Source organism: Phasianus colchicus, chromosome 4 (assembly GCF_987193195.1).
Source record: "Phasianus colchicus chromosome 4, bPhaCol1.hap1.1, whole genome shotgun sequence".
Taxonomy (NCBI): Eukaryota; Metazoa; Chordata; class Aves; order Galliformes; family Phasianidae; genus Phasianus; species Phasianus colchicus.
In genome coordinates, this window is record NC_143439.1 from 29,246,470 (window position 1) to 29,257,930 (window position 11,461).

Below are 11,461 nucleotides of genomic sequence, written 5' to 3' on the forward strand. Positions count from 1 at the left end.
TTCTTCCAGGTGGGAATTCTCAGTTAGGGCTCTTGCTAGAGGAAGCACAGTACCTATGCTTCCTACTGCCAAAGGCTCTGGGCACAGACGAGCCACCACCACCACCTACACACACATACACAAATCCATCTTTAAACTCCCTGTCTAATTTGACTGGTAATCAGCGTGGGTAGATACTGTCTGATAATTATATGGCACTGAAATGCTGTTAGCCAGATCTCTCCTGTTTTGAGACACTTTATAGAGTTACATGGTGACAGGAGAGGGATTACTGCCAATCGTGGGCCAGAAACTGCAAAACGTACTCTAAAATGAGTCTGAATCTTACCCGCAATGCAACAGGGTGTAGAATTTCAACTGTGAGCAAATAAGGTTTGGTCCAGAAAGTGTGTGTCTATTGATCAAACAGCTTACACATTTCACCAAACAGAATGTTTCCATTAATAATTATGCACTGAAACGTGAGAACCAGGAAAGGACAGTGTCTGTATTAGTAATCAGTGAGAATTACTGTTGCATAGGATCATTAAGTTGGAAAAGACCACTGTATGGGAACTGCTGAATCACTGTCTGAACCTCTGATTGATCACCTGAGGTGAGCAATGAGTCAGCCATGGGAGCACAGGTGAAGCCAGTTCACCTGTGTTGCCGGAAGGGGTGGAGCCTTGCTCCACCTTCCCTAGACCCATTTAAGAGCTGACTACAAGCAGGGAAGGACTCTTCTGGAGATCCTTCCTCTGGAGTTTTGCAGCAAACCCAGGTTGTGGGTAAGCTTTTTTTCTATTCTCTTTTTGTTATTATAATCTGCTTTGCCAAGCTCTCTTGTTTATTTCATAATTATAACATCTTTATATTCACTGACTTTACAGCCACTAAGGTCATCTAGTCTTGTGGAGCTATTTACAGATCCACAGAAGAAAAGGAAATGAAATATCTTCTCATACGTTATCTTTTACGAAAATTATTCTACTTAAAGATACATGTTATACAGGGTTTTGTAAATTAATGCTATATGCAGCAAAGTTGTGGTGCTGGTTTTTTTTTTTTTTTAATTTGCAATGGATTTTTTTTTTTTTTTCAGTGGACTTTCTTAGTAGCGCTAAAAACTGAGGTAGGAAAAGACTTAAATATTAGCATACTGGATCATAAGCATGAGGAGAAATTGAGAAAGCATGGAGCTCTGACCTATTCACAGTCTCCCACAATGTTTTCCCTATTCTTCCTTTACTCATTTTTTTTTTTTTTTAAGGTTTGTTTGGGTTTCTCAAAAACCAAAGCTGTTTTAAGAACACCGATATCAGCCTGTCTCTCACTGTGCGAAAGCACTGGTACAGTACAGGACAGAGAAGTGTTGTCTTGAGATCAAAAGCTTCCTTTACCTTGTAAGTACAGTGTTTCCATCTATTCTCCACACACTGAAAAACTCCACCTATTCATATTACTAATATACTTGCAGGAAATGACTTTCACAATTATCAAATGCTTCACATTCACTCTGACATTTAATCAACTACAAACACAGCTTATCACTTGATGTGTTCAAGTGGCATGAACATTATCCCTTAAATAACACACATTGTTTTGTGGCTTAATTAGTTACTGTTAAAAGACATTTTCTTACTGTATTCATGCTTGTCTAGATTTTGTATTTGCTGTAATTAACAGATAAAGTGCAGGTACAGAGTATTAGCAGAAATTAAGAGCATATAATTTCATCCATTCTAACAATTTAAAAATAAAGACATTCTTCTGGGATAATGAAAGAATAAGAACAGGTTCTGAAACAATTAGCAGATTCTGACATTACCTTTGAATACAGAGGTGGAACCACAGCAAGAAGCAATTATATTTTCTAAAAGCACAGCAGAAAGAGAGTGCATCAGCACCCACATTTTTCTAATTTCTAAGGCTGAACTTCTGCAACAGGGAGACACTCAGCTCTTACTTCATTGGTGCAATTCTCTATACTGTTTTGTGTTGAAGTATCTAAACCTACCCCAACCAATTCCAGGAGATGCATCATTCTTCAACAGTCTAGTGCATTGAGGTATTCTAGCCCTGTGTTTACTGCTACCTCTATGCTCTATATAACTTGTAAGAGCCTTATTGTGTTTGCTGTGCATAGTAAAACTGTAAAAGCAAATACTGATCTTCCCTCTTTTATGGTAAAGGTGGTATGATATACACTGTAAAAGACGGTAGGGATCCATTCCAACAGTTTCTTCATGATATACTTAAATATAAATGAAAGCCCAGCCAGTCAGAGTACAGACTTCTTGTTTCACCTAGCTCAGCAGGCCTCTGTATTGAGTCTTTGGGAAGTATATGGAGCATTTGTAAGCCTTGCAAAAGGCAGTTTAAGCAGTTTTCCAGTAAAGTGAATTCAATCAATAGTGATCCAAATCTCAATTGGAATATCTAGAGGTGTGCAGACCAGAGATGGATGAATTGTATATGTTTAGTTTCGTTGTGGTCTTCCTCTAGAATTACTGTCCCTAGAAACCATCATTAGAAAAAGAACAGCAACAACAAAGAAAATGCTTTCTGGATTAAAACAGTGTGGAAGATGTCTGAAAATTGCTGCCAGTGCAGTGCTGTGGTAATATTCAAGATATCAGTTCAGCAAACATGCATTGAGACTTGAAGGATGTGTGCTTTATCACTGATGTCTGAAAATACAGCTGGGCAAATTCTTTTCAAAAGATAGAAAGCTCAAAAATGTAGTTTCATGAATTTTTTGGGCTGAAGTTGACAAATTGTTTTGAGGAAAAATCGTAGGCTGTAATATCGAAGCATTTCAGTAGTTTATAAAAGAGGGGTTTCAGCTTTTTAGTTGTAAGTGTTCTTAATTCAAGATGGGGAAAAAGAAAAAAACAATCTGAAACTGTAGGAGACCTTATTTACTTTGATGCTGGCTAGTACGTTACCAATATACTCCACTGATTGTGTTGGATTTTTGGTTTTAAAATGTTTGGTTTCTATCTGTCTAAACCTGCACTTTGTTTTTTATTCTCCGTCTGCCTTTCTTTTTCTATTCCCTATTCTTTTCTGGCCATTTATTTCCCCTATCTTCATGTTGCAAATAGGCTTTGAAACTTTGTTATATCCTATCAAGTCACAAATGGAAGTCAAATATCCTAATACTAATGCTAATCATTTTAAGATGTTTGCAGTCAGGATTAGGATGCAGCAATTCCTTTACTAAGGATGAAAGGCTGATCAATCCCTGGAGTCAAGCTTGTTCTCAACCAGATCTTTTGTAGAAGCAGTTTGGTCTAGCAGGCTGGAGGCATTCCTTGCACTGATTTCCTCTCTGTTCCCTACCCGCTTCCTTCCTCCCAGCTCAAAGCACAGCTGGCTGCAGTACCTGCATTCTCATAGCTCTATGTCTATCACTCCCTGCATACTTTTTGCTGTTGCTTCTGTAGTTGCAATTCCATTATTCATTATAAGCATCTAGAGAAGCACAACTCATCGTTGTTCTAAGAATTCACCAGGGAATACCATCTGTAAATGGACCTTCCAGAGAAATGCAGACACAGAAATACCTTGGAAGGTATTTCTCATGTACGTTTTTCTCTCCCACAGGCATGCTCTTGACCTTTGAGCTTCAGATTATTATCTCATTTCAGACTAGTTCTGCATGCTATTTTTCTGTGTAGGAGAATGTAATATAACCCATCCTTGTAGCTCCGAAGTAGAGAATGTCCTTTCTTACTCTTTCCAAAAAGAGAACAAGTCAGATGGGTTTTCTCTTGATAGCTTGATGAAATACATTAAAGTAATCTTTAAATATATACATTTTAAGACTGCCAAAAAATAATTCACTGGGGAATACATGAGGTGGAATATTCTAATTTCAAACTGATTAATTTTGCAGACGTTGGCAATCCATATTGTAACATAATTAGTCAATTTATCAACCACATTATAAAATCAAGAATCACAAGGTTAAGAGAATGAATTCCAGATAATATTCATTTCTAGGTTTTTCTTAGTTTGATGGCTGCAATATTCAAAGCATATTAGTTCTTGCTAAGTAAACTGCATATGGATAAATGGGAGATATACTGGATTGATCTTATAAAGATCTTATACTCAGTTTTTCTGAAAATATTAATGTATCTTCCCTGGTCTTTTAGCTGACTGTCCTAATTTGTCTTTTAAAGACACAAAATAAGCATCATCAGGATTCCATATGGAAAGCATGCCTTGGATAGTGCGTATGTCTCTGTTGCGAATGCAGCTCTTGGATTGTTTGTACTTTTTTTTCCTCTAATGAATTCATATTTATGTTGTGCAACTTATCTACTGGCATATGGTGGTATTTTCCTCTCTTTAATTACCAAGCATAGTTAGGACTTGCAGGAGGATCTGTTGGAGCAGGACATCCACTACAGAAGAGATCTTCTTGAAATTGTAAATGATTCTGAAAACTGTCAGCCCTGAAATTGGCTACAGCTTCTCTCGACCAGGTTTCTCCTGTCATGCATATCGTTCTGGCAGACAGCTTTATAAGCAAAAGGTTGTTTCTGCAGATATTCAAAGAAATCACATGTCAAAAGATGGTAATAGCATTATAGCTAACGTGAGTTTGAGAACATGAATGTATGTGGAAGCTCCTTCTGCCTTCTTGCATTAATTCTCCTTGGAAACTTTATAGAGTAAATATCATCAGTACCCTGAGAAAACGGCAATGGCAAAGCCACAGGCTGCAAAACACAAAAACCTTCCAGCCTAGTGTCATTTACACAACTTCACCAGAGCCTTTCTTTTCTGATTAACTAGTTTGTCACTTAAACAAGACATTTAATAGCCCACAAAAGTCTGTGATAAAATGCTTCATATGTGCTCTGCTTGCAATTATTGTAATTAGGCATATCTGTCATTTTAAATCTGATTCAGCATGTATCTCCAGAGATTTAATCATTGAAGGTAGATCACCAAGTAGCTGGTTGAGTTAATTATTTGAATAATCTACAGTTCAGACACTTAATATTTTACCTACGTATTCCCATGTGGGCCAGCATTTTCTGCTTGCGTCTACGGAAGTTTGGCAAAGCTACAAAGAAGCCCTGACATCAGATGTAACGGTATGAGATGAAGGCACTGTTAAGTTTTCATTGCTGGCTTCTGTCCCCAGGTGGAGTGGATTGGCATGAAGACTGGATTTGGGCAGTCCAGTCAAGGCAGGCAATCACAAAGGAGAAGCTGAAGCCATGTGAAGTTGAAGGGTAGGTGAAACCTGAATTGCCATTTTTAGTGTTGAAAATTAAGGGATCCTGTAACTTTGTTTCATCTCCTAACAACAAACCTGTCTCATTCAGGTTTAGGGAGGAAGTATTTCAATCTAGAGATAGAATTCAGAATTAAAATGTCTATGAAAGCGGCCATCTAAAGCATTTAAAGAAGCTCCTAAAAAAGTCACTATATGTTCAATGGTGTTATCTGTAATAACCTAAACTTATTAACCTAATAATAATGCAAATCGCTCACTCTTAGACAGCTAAGAAACCCAAAAGCCCATAAATCTTTTTTTTTTTTTTTTTTTTTAAACATGAAAGGGAGAATAGCACATAGAGATGAGGAGATTTTTGGAGATTACAAAGAGCTGACATGCTGTACGTTATCTGGGAGCCTGCAAAGGAGCTGATGTGGATGGCAGATCTGTATGCTGTATCTGGCTGTGGTTGCTGTGCTGTGGCACAGGCTCTTCTTGACACTTCTAGAGGCAGGCAGTGCCAAAACACTAGAGGAGCTGTTGGCTCTGGCATCTGGAACGTTTCAGTGCCTTTTCTCCTCTCACCTGTAGGTGATGCAGCCCTTCCCTCTAGACTGTAGAAATCAGGAGCAGGTAAGGTATCTCCTTACGTTACTGAGATGCTTTGAATAGACGGTTTGAGACAGGACTCAAAGAATAAATCTTCTGAAGTGGAGGGGACAAATAAAAATGCAGGAAGAAAAAAATTAATATTGATATTCTTTAAGTCAATCCTGTTACCTGGGGAAGAGAAGAGAGCTGACCTGTAATCTGTAATGTGAGGTTGCCGCATGTAGTTAATTTTCCCTTCCACTGGGAAGAATTTTGTCTTTCAATGTAAGATGTGAAAAGACGTTCCGGTATCTAATTTCTACCATGTAAATAAGGGCAGTAAGAAACTAGGTTTGTAAAGTTTGTTTTTCCTTAGTGGAGAAGGAGGGAAGCATTTCTATTACAGGACTTCCCTCTCCTCTACTTTTCAATGATTCAAATGCTGATATAATTCAAACACAGAAGACACTTGATAAAAGGATATAGCATTTGCTTAGCCCACAGTACTTGCAGACTATGCTGGTCTGACAGAGGCATTGCTATTTACAGAGAGGTGAGTGGTGCTCTCCACCCCTGAAGATTTTAGCAAAGGCTCAGTATTTGGAACAGTGTGGGACTTGGTCCCTCAGCTGTACATCTTAGGGCTGATGGCAAAGAACACATCTGCTGTGGCCTGGTGTGTTCTATTCCTGATCTGCTCCAACAGAGAGGGCAAGGGTTGATTTGTGAATCTTCAGAGGGTTGTCACATCCTTGGCTTGTTAATGCGTGTCCTTTACAATTGTAGCTGATCCTCAAGCAAGCAGGTTCCCCAAGTAACCTGGCCATTCCTTGCTACAGGGCAAATAGACCATCTTTTCAGTTCTCACATGTGAAATTGCATTTTTCAACAAGTTTTTAGTGTACAGTTTTTCTAAGTGCTGCTGTGAAGCAGGTAGTTTATTAAGGTCTGTATTAATCTAATCGAGTGTTTTCCACTTACAGTTGAATTAAGGTATAATTTGGCCAAAAGCCAGGTGTGAACTTCTGAAGTGATATACACATCATGTTCAGCACATCCTAAATCCTTCAATACACCTAGACAACTATGTATTGCAAGGCTAACTTGAGCCTGGGAGACAGACTCTAATCAAACAGTTATGATCTGCGTCTTCACTGCTTTCCTTTGCACTCCTAAGTCTTTAGGAACACGACTCTAGTCAAAAAAAGTTTTTGCTACAGAATTTTTTTTTGCCAGTGTAGATTAGAATAATGAGAAGTTGTGTGCTTATCCCTAACTCTTTCTGAAATTAGCTGTTGAACCTGTTGTACACAGGTGTAAATACATACATCTCCAAAGAGAAATAGAAATAGTAGACACCTTGTTTAGTGCTACTTGAAGGTAAGAAGAATCAGTTTTAGTATTTACAGATATCACCTAAATGGTAGTACAGGGGAGTTCATTGAGCCTGAAATTTAGATAGCAATTGAAGTTTAAAACCTGACTTTTGGAAGGTACATTCTTTATCGCTACCATGTGTCTATGAAAACCTTCTGCTTTCTGTAGTAAGTGTGACTGGCTTCTTGTTGCACATTTTAACTTTTTTTTTCCCATGGAAAAAAAGCAAACAGATTCTCAGGCTGAGATTTTGACAACTGGCAGGTTGTAAGTCCAACTAAGTCCCGCTGAAGTCAATAGAAGTCTTACCCCTGATTTATGGAAGCAAGCAGAGTTGTGTTGGAAACTGATAGCTGGTCAAGCTCACAAAGTCAAATGCTCACTTGCACATGACCTTCCACAGCTAAATCGTGTCAAGCCAGCTTTTCAGGTCCTTACCAAGGAGCCTGAGTCCGTCTCTTACTTTCAGCAAAGGCGACTTTCTGATGGAGCCCAATGCATTTGTATTTTCCATGAGGGATGTTCTCAAATTGACAGTCCAATGTCTCTGGGGAAATGGATCTAGCATTTTTTTATTTTCACAGCACTCACTGAGGAACTTCTATTCACCCTGTAAAGTATATAGTATGCAATAACACTTACTACTTCCAAGTAAATTTTGAGATACAGCAAAACTCCTATGGGATGCAAGACACTCCTTTGCTTCTGATCAGGGACAGAATATCTATTTTGAATGTCCACTTTCTGCATGTGCCAGGCTACTGTTTGGTTCCGACTTTGCCCCCCCAAGATATACATGCAATTCTGAAATAAGGCAAGAGAAAACTGTTTGCTCGAAAGGAATCAACAGCAAGGAAAAAATGTCAGCCTTAGTAGGAATAAGTAGTTCAATGGGAAGAAGTACTGGCTTTGTTTCTCAAAAATTCCAAGGGGAAATCAAAAATCAAAGGCACAGTTAAGAGAACACTGTGCAGGTGAGCTACCCATCTTTGAAACATTCTCCTCTTAGTCATCTTCCACCAAAAATAAAGAAATGAAATATAATGAAGTAAATGGAGTCACCTTCCCTACGGGTGTTCAAAAAATGTATAGACATTGTACTGATGGATGTGGTTTACTGGGAAATATCAGTGGTAGGTGGACTGGTTGATCTTAGATATTTTTTCCAACCTTGGTGATTCTATAATTCTAAATAAAATAAAATAGTAGTCTATTTTAAGTATCCCTTGGGCAGTTAAATACTTCAGCCTTCTCAAACGATTAATGTGATCATCTGAAGCATTTGTGTTGCTAAGAAACTTACTGAAACTTACCTCACTAATGCCAGGACAATGTATTGCCAGCCTTCTGCCTTCGTTATGCCGTTCTCCCAGTGTTCCATGCCTTCTGTGCTCCTGGGAATTGTCTGAAAACTGAAGTTAATAAGCTGGATCCATGCTCTCAAGTGCCTGGCAAACAAAAAAAACCATCAATTTCAGCTCATTCATTCTCTCAAGATCAGGACTGAATGGATCACTGAAGTAATGCTTTGACTTCCTATAATAGGGAGTTTCACCTAGAGTGAACAGAATTGAAAAATACAAGGTAGTTATTTCAGTGATCTTGCAAAAAATAGTCCTGCAGAACATGTGTTCAACTATCCTCTGTAACTGGACAGAACTACATAGAGCTTATTCACCCAGCTAATTTAATAGTGAATGAAACTTTTAAACTACAGTATTGAATGCCAAAAATATTGAAAAGAAACTGCACAGCATGGGCTGTATAAAAGGGTTCCTTAAATTTAATGTGATTTTCCCGTATAGTACAGATTACCATGTCAGAAATTCTAGGAGTAAAATGATACATGTTGAAGAATTGGTAGCTGATTTTTCTAGAGAATAAGTAGCATCCAAGGCCTTTAAGATTGAAGAGTTCTTTGGGGCAAGTCTATCAATGTTGAAAAGCATCATGAGTTAGTAACCTGAACAAAGTATTAGTTAGCAGGAGTAGTTGATAATGTGTTACCTGAACAGCCTGAACAGCTTGGCTCAAAGTATTGCATTTTCTTCCCTTAATTGAGGGTGAGGGGTAATCAAAGCATTGCTAATAAAACCAGACTGATGGTAACACAACAGGTTTTGCTAAGTCTTGCAAGAGATCTGCAATGATCTGGTAATGGCTGAAATTTGGGCCCATTTCCAACCATTCCTAGCTCATAAAGGCTTTGTGTTTCTTTGTATATTCTGAGACTGGTCCAGGCTGACCTGTACTCTTGCCTCCACATGTTATGTCTTTTTTCCAGAGAAACTCAATAGCAGCAGAACTCCTTGTGATTGATCTCCTTTGAATGTTAACAAGCAAAGAACATGCCATTAATAAAATCCGAAGTATGAAAATCTATCTGTCATCGGTATGATGAATCTAGGCCATAATTCCTCAAATCAAATCCCTCTGTGAAAGCAATGGCTGTTCACAGATCAATTTGTCTGTGGTTCAGAGTAAATCAAAAATGAACTGCCCAGAAGCTAAACTTTGAGTCCATCTAATTGAAAAAATATTCCAGTTGCTAGGTCAAATTATTCACACAATGTGTACAGCTTGCTTATGCCTACAGCTATAGACTGAAGTCACCGTTTTTAAACACTCTTTCCAAAGTGGGTGCTTGGCATGACTGCAGAAATAAGCTATCATGCAATGAGTTCAGCATTTATGTTTCCTGTGCATTCTACTCTATTTGCAGTGTGCCTGCTGCAGCTTTCTCTTCAGAAGTTTCCATATAGTTGGGGTATTTTGCTCCCACGGGGAGGGGACTAGATGTGCCTTCTGGTCATGGGGACAGGCAAGGGATTGTTGAGCTTGAGTGAGTCTATGTTGAAAGGTTGAAATAAAATGGCCTGCTGAAGTTTACACGCTTACTACGACCAACACAACAGAAGCTTCCCTATTGCTACATAGCCAAGGAACTTAAACTTAGCAGTGAGCCACTAATGGGACGTGGTTTACAATTAACAAGCCTTTAATTAGGGGATTTAGGATCAGAGGGCCTCTTGGGTTATAATTTATTATGGCTGATTTTGTTGTTGTCAGTTTCCTTTTTTTCAGCCAAAAAGAAGACATTAGGAATATTGCTTTTCTTTAATGGGCTGTGAAAAGGACAATCTGCAATTAAGAGCTGTTTAACCCCTAAGCTGACTACAAGTATTAAACAGTGTTTTTCACTATTGCTATACAATAGCTTCCTTTACCTGTCAGCACTGACTGTGAAATCCAGTAGATAAACAGGTGAACCTGTTTTCTGCCGGCTTTCTCCCTCTACTCCATGAGAATCTGGGGATCTCACCAGCTGTGCCTTGCTGTTAAGAATTATCTATTAGGAAACAGGCTGTTAAACTCCAGGTGTTATGTGAGTAATGATAAACTGAAACTGTTTTTGTGTTCTGTACTCCTCCAAGATCATCTCTCTCTAGACCCTCAGAGAGGTAAACTATGTAGCTTTACACTATTTTGTAGCATGTACAAAGCTACAGGGATGAGGATGGATGAGCACCCAGTGCAAAAAATAATAATAATAATTTTAAAAAAAAAATCACATTGAGAAATAGTCTTTTACTAGGAGTAGTAAACAAGAAACATGTTGATCAGGTAAACACACAGATTCACAAAGAATAGAAGAGAGGAGTGTGAAGACACTAACCTTGTGTTGATTAAGGAATAAATGACCTTAGAAAACCACTAGCGAGAATGAAACTGGGTCTGTTAAGCTGTGAAAATGAGCAAAAGGTTTTGCAGCCATGTAAAGTAGTAGTCTTGCTGGGAGAATTCTGTAGGCTTTGAAAGACAGGACAAGCGTACAGAACCAGGAATCTCAATAACTTCCTTGCATCTGTACTCACCGGGGAGAATGGAGGAAGCAAGAATAATTTCATTGCATGCAGACAAGGAAGGAGAAGAACAGCAAGCAAGTGAGGAGTGTACTGGAAGAATCAGGCAAAAAAAAAAAAAAAATCAGGTAGCTTCAGAACTTGAGAGAAGAGGAACTCAGATGGAATTAGAAGCAAACCACTTGTAGACAGTTGTGATATTTTCGTTGATGCTAGCTAAAATGTCTAAGAACTACAGAGAAACTAATCTGACACCCTGTATTTAAGACAGGAATGAGGAATTAGCCATGAAAATGCATCCCTTTGCAAAAAGGTTAACAAATGTTTTCCAGTGAAATTATTAGCTGATTTTGCTGTCTGCTGGGTGGGAAACTGGCAGAGTGCTTGATTAATGAAATGCGGGTTGAAC

General features: G+C 38.5%; 1 long non-coding RNA gene across 1 annotated transcript; it reads left to right on the top strand.

Moving 5' to 3' along the window:
- The first annotated feature begins 710 nt into the window (after positions 1-710).
- LOC116231055 (uncharacterized) lies at positions 711-9,549 on the top strand. Its single transcript, XR_004167346.2, has 5 exons — positions 711-767; positions 1,250-1,382; positions 5,144-5,234; positions 5,813-5,854; positions 8,517-9,549. It is a non-coding gene; the product is annotated as an uncharacterized LOC116231055 (long non-coding RNA).
- The last annotated feature ends 1,912 nt before the right edge of the window (positions 9,550-11,461 follow it).